General features: G+C 33.0%; 1 long non-coding RNA gene across 1 annotated transcript; it reads left to right on the top strand.

The window, feature by feature from the left end:
• Positions 1-2,310: 2,310 nt before the first annotated feature.
• LOC121256222 lies at positions 2,311-2,725 on the top strand. Its single transcript, XR_005938943.1, has 2 exons — positions 2,311-2,444; positions 2,532-2,725. It is a non-coding gene; the product is annotated as an uncharacterized LOC121256222 (long non-coding RNA).
• Positions 2,726-5,813: the final 3,088 nt, after the last annotated feature.

Raw genomic sequence — 5,813 nt, 5'->3', positions numbered from 1 at the left:
GGCTGCGTTCTTGGTGCATTGACGGTGAACTTGGCGAAACTTTATGCTTAATTTCTAGTTGTTTCAACTTTCAAGTATTGCATGCCTTGATATTAAGAGCTGCTTTTGTGACCACAGTTTGTTGTATATACTGACATCTAGCTATAAAGATCGAGAGAGATTAATTGCTTCGTATCATTGAGAACACGTGAAAAGGAAAGGATCGATGAACATATAGACGAGTAAACAGCTAGGACAGAATTCCATCTTCAAGATTCTCAAGTATTAAAACATTAATAACTGTTTGAATATTATTTTTATTTTGAAATTTTTTAAAATTGCATTGATTTTTATATTTTATTTTGAAATTTAAAAAAATTGTACCTGTTTTTATATTTGGATAATGATAAGGAAATTATTAGATTAAAAACTGAAAATGAAAATTAAAATATTTAAATGATGTTTATGAATGAAATTATGAAAATTTTTGATAATTATGTGTCTCATCTCTCTGTATTCAAACCTCCCTTAAATATTTCCTTATTCACTGGCAACTCTAAAGCGACACTAAATATCTTTCCTTTGAAACGATGTCATCCTGCATACAACCTTAATTAATTTTGTAGTAGATCCAAAAATGATAGAGGAGCGAGAACTGCATAGTAATAACTTGCAAAAAATGGAGTAACATAGATAAAAATAGGAATTTAGCGTACTAGGCTGACAACCACAGGCGGTCCGTAGACTTAACTCCACAAATAAAAATCAAAGAACATATTACAATCTCCCAAGTATAAATGGAAGAATTGACAGGCAATGATCAGAATTGACAACGTTGCGGGGATCTATAAAAAATTAATGGCTCGCATTCTTCAGCTTGCATTCAATTTTCCTTACTTGTCATAAATTCGGATGGTGGCAAAGGTAGATTAATATAACTTTTTTTAGTTATTTCATGTTCCTTCGTTTGTCACAATATAAATATTATTAAAAACCATTTATTAAATGTTTTACTTCCATGTTCAATCTAGAAAATCAAAGGAGAAATACCATAATATCAAGATTAGGGCTGGTTTGAACGATTGAAATATCTCAAAATTTTATGAATAGTAGTGAAATGATTTGAGTTAAAATATTTTATTGGGATTTAAAAAATGAGAAAAAAATTGAATAAAAATATTATAACATTAAAAACCTGTTTGAATATTATTTTTATTTTTTGCATTGATTTTTATATTTTGTCTTGAAATTTATAAAAGTTGAACCAGTTTTTATGTTTGGATACTGATAAGGTAATTATTAGATTACAAAATAAAAATTGAAATTAGAAAGGTTTTTTGTATTTGAGTGATATTTACTTTCGTGAAATCTCTTTATGATTGTATCATTTCTCATTAAAAAAATTTCTCCATTTTCTACCGAAGGATTTTAGTGCAAAACATCAAGTAATTAAAGGTAAGCCCTATTGGTAAGAGACTTGTAATTAGGGATGAGAAGAATCTATGTAAAAAAAGTAGTTGAATGCACCTGACCTGAATTTTCAATAAGATGAAGAGCAGAGATAAGTAACGCCGATGTAAGTATCCAGAGGCATTCTTATGCTTCTTTTCTCCAAATTCCAATTAGTCTTGTCATATATCATTTTCACAGATACTAAATATCAGCCATTATAGGCCGGAGGACATTCACCTCTATGCATGCCCGAGTGAGAAGACACTATTGTCAAGCAGGTTATAATCCCTCCACGATTTAGATATCCTACACAAATATGACTGATATTTTCATTACAGAGAATTCAGATAATGCCAGAATGTGCTCTGAGGTTAAGAACCATGCACTGATCTCCTAATTTCATTTGTTCTCCAACTTACTTTCTATTAGCACCATCACATGACGAGAATGCCTCTTTTTAGATTTTCTGTTGCTAAAATTACTTGATAGATTCTGAAAAGGATCTCTTTTGTATGCACTTGAAAAGCAAAAAAGTACTGGGCGGATGGAGGACACTGGAAAACAAAGAATGGCATGTGGCATCCCGATTTCAATCGACATCCAAAAATTCTTTAGCATGCATGTTCATCTAGCCATAGTTGCATCTAGGTTCACTCAGTATAGCTAGCTTTAGACTTCTTGTCTTCTTGTTGAGCGCCACATGTATATGCAACTAAATGCCAAGAGAAAGAGGTAGTGATCCCAATAAATAGAGGGGTGAGGTGGCCACTTTGAATCAAGCAACTAGTTGGAGCAAATTAGATTATAAACGTCAGGTGTCCCTTAGAGTTCCCCGGAACACTTCATTAGGGAATCTCTTTTAATAAGGGTTGTCTTCTCCTGATCTCCCCACTGAAGTGTTTGGGGAACTCCGGGTGTCATTTGATAATATTGTTAGGAATGGTTTAGAGCTGGTTGATGACCATCTTATAATCAGCCCCCAACTTCATGAACATGTACATGCAGTACTGCATGTATATATCTTTTGCTTCTTGTAGATTGGTAATGACTATAATGCGAAATGATATTTCTATTAACCATCAACTTTGATTTGATTTCAGCTTGATTCTTGCCATGGAGAATCCATCAATCGGTGCAAGATTACAAAAGATCAGCACAAAGATAATTCTGCACGGAGAAAAGTTCTATTAGTTTCCATGTTTAGTCTTCTCATGTCCAGTTGTATGGATTTAATTCGCTAGCAGTAAATATTAGTCAATTGTTGTGTAAATAAACCATTCTTTAACATGAATATTAACAATAAACTTATATGTCAAGCCTTTCTCAACATCTAAGTTTCTTACAATTTCTATGATCTCCCTCACTCTCTCTCTCTCTCTCTCTCTATATATATATCTATTTAAATATATAAAAGCCGTGTTCAGGATGTCTGAGTTGGCTTCCATTCCATATTTGTCGATTATGCATTAGATATCCACCAAACAAAGTGAGATGTGGCACACCAAATTTCGAAACCGTGTCTTTCCCAGTCGTTTGAAATTTTATAGTTTCCTTGAATCGACTGACAGGACTCATCGGTTCCAATTTGCAACATTTAGGAAAAAAATCATTCTCTTATAAGGGACCATTTCCTTGAATCGAATGACAGGACTCATCGGTTCCATTTGCAACATTTTAGAAAAAATGCATTCTCTTATAAAAAGACCATTTCCTTTAATCGAATGACAGACTCAGGTTCCATTCACAACGTTCAGGAAAAATTGCATTCTCTTATATGGATCAAGCATATAATCTGTTAATTTCTTCTTCTACACGAAGGAACCAAAAATTATATTCTCTTTCTCCTGTCTCTGAAGTTTTTCTCCCACCATCATGTTTCCACATATTCGAAGGTGTTTACTCATTCATTTAATTTCTATTTTGTAATTCTCTGTCTCTCTGAAATTCTTGAAGTTCTTGGTTTTTCTTGAGAATATTAATAAATATGTTGGGTATGGAGATGGAGGGAACGGAAGGGGGAATTCTGGGAAGAGAGCGTATGGTGGCGGAGTCTGAGAGGAGGAGGAAGCATGTTGATGCTGGTGAACGATGGACTTTGAAGGTTTCGAGTTGAGGACAGAAAGATGGAGTGAGTCTTGAGTTGAGATAGAGAGGGATTGGGCTACACGTACTTTGCCAATTGTTAATCTTTCAGCGAAGACTCAAAACTCAGGATTCGATGTTCATATGGTTCTAATATACCTAGAAAAGAAACTCGATTTTTAGAAAGCTAGAAACCACCTAGATATCCGGTAGTATCTTCCTGTTGATTTTTTGGAACTATCCAGACTTCTTTCTTTGTGACAAAAAACAATTACTTTGGAGATTCAATAGCTCTACTGGATTCAGAAATTTTTTTTTGTTCTTTTAGAATTTAGTTTGTACTTTGTGATTTTTAATCAATTTCGGCAAGAGATCGTTGATGAAAACTGACGGTGCATATATAAATGGTAAATAGATTGGATAAATGAGGGATTTTGAGAGATGATCAGACACAGATTAGAAGGAAAAAAACCAATATTCCACATAAACAAAGAACGCGGTTTTTCTTGGATAATTGTAATTGTGTTTAGCCCCAACTTTTCTAGAAAATCTCTGGAATTTTCTCAAGAGAAAAAGCGATGCTGTTCAAGGGGAAAACAAAGGAAATCGTTCAGCTACCAAAGAACCAAAATAACAGACTCTCTCAATCGCCCTCACAGCTTGCTTTAAGTAACCTTACGCCATGTTTTTTTTTTTTTTCTCAGAACTAAGCATTCTATACCTTTTTTTTACAGAGCCCAACTTTCTATATTTTCCATGGAACCAGTCACTGAACTTTTTGTTTCAAAACTCACTTTCTGTGCTTTTCATCCGAGAGAGAGAGAGAGAGAGAGAGTACTCAATGATGGGTTTTATACCTTTCAATGAACTATAGAGATTATTTAGCATCTTTGTTTTCTTTATGTTTATGTCTGGGTCTGTATGTATTAGTAGAGATTCTTGAATGAAACCTTTGAGAAACACAGCAGTGAGAATGCATAGAAAGATATGGATGAAAATGACAATGTGATTGTTTTGTAGGTTTGCGTACAATAATGTATTTAGGTATGAATGTAAGTGAAGGAGAAGGTCACATTTATAAAACCTCAAGACCTTGCAATGTTTCGAAAGTACATGTTGCAGGCAATGGTTCAAAACAACGGGATGGATATAATGCCAGCCCATGAAGGTAGGCCATGAAGTATAAATTTCAACCATCCACCTATACAATTTTGCTAAGAAAATGCAGGTTTTTTTATTTTTTTTATTTAGTAAGTGCGGGTAATGTTAAGGTATCTGAATCTTGATTTTCTTTTTTCATTATTTACTTCCTTTGCTGAGAGATCTGAGATTGCAAACATTCCATTTTATTAGACCTAGCACAAGTAGGGGCTTGACTTAGGTGGTCATGAAAATAAGAGGTTCCTTCCATCTTTCTGGCGGTAGAATATATTGATTGAGTTATGAATCCTAATAAGAGGAGAATAATCTATATATTAATGTTTATAACTATTCAATTCTAATTTCAATTTCAGTCACATTTAAATGGGAGGATAAGAGTATTATCCAGTTTTCTCTAAGGTATATGTGGCAAATTGTATGCATGTTACAAAGTTTCTATATGTAATGTATTTATATGTTGAGCATTTCTTATAATTATTAATTTGTATTAACTTTAATAGTGGCTATATATAAACTATTATTGAAAGAAATATAATTCTACGAAATCTTGCATAAAACCCGTGCATTGTGCAGGTTACAAGCTCGTATATATAATATATGACAGGTCTTGCACGACAATATGGTCTGATGATCAGAAGTCATTAATTAATTTTTCACCAAATATAACAAAATCCAAAAGCCAATATTTTGAAATGTTTTTGTTTGGCTTTAGTCATGAAAATCCTAATTTAAATCCAAATCCAAATTGAAATGTAATTAATTTATAGCCCAAACAGGAGATTAATTTGGATTTTAAAGACCGAAATTCAAATCATACTCTCTCTAAATCCAGACATGATCAAAATATCGTACCATAAGAATCTTGGTTTGACAAAACATTAACTACAAGAAAAAGGGGCTTCCGTCACTAGTTAATTCCAGCAAAATAATTATTTGTAACTAAAATTGGTTGTAAATAATCTTTTGGTTACAATAAATTGGTCATAAAAGTCTATTTTTCTTGTTGCATATTGGACGTCAATGGGATTCCACGTAATTACGAGTATATATTTGTTCAATAAATAAGCTAGCATGCAACATATATTTATATAAATGTGTGTGTTCAATATTGGGGTAGGCGCGGCTCATGACCTATATAT

Source organism: Juglans microcarpa x Juglans regia, chromosome 3D (genome assembly GCF_004785595.1).
Source record: "Juglans microcarpa x Juglans regia isolate MS1-56 chromosome 3D, Jm3101_v1.0, whole genome shotgun sequence".
Taxonomy (NCBI): Eukaryota; Viridiplantae; Streptophyta; class Magnoliopsida; order Fagales; family Juglandaceae; genus Juglans; species Juglans microcarpa x Juglans regia.
Note: the sequence above shows the minus strand (reverse complement) of the source record. Positions and strands in the feature narration are given on the sequence as shown.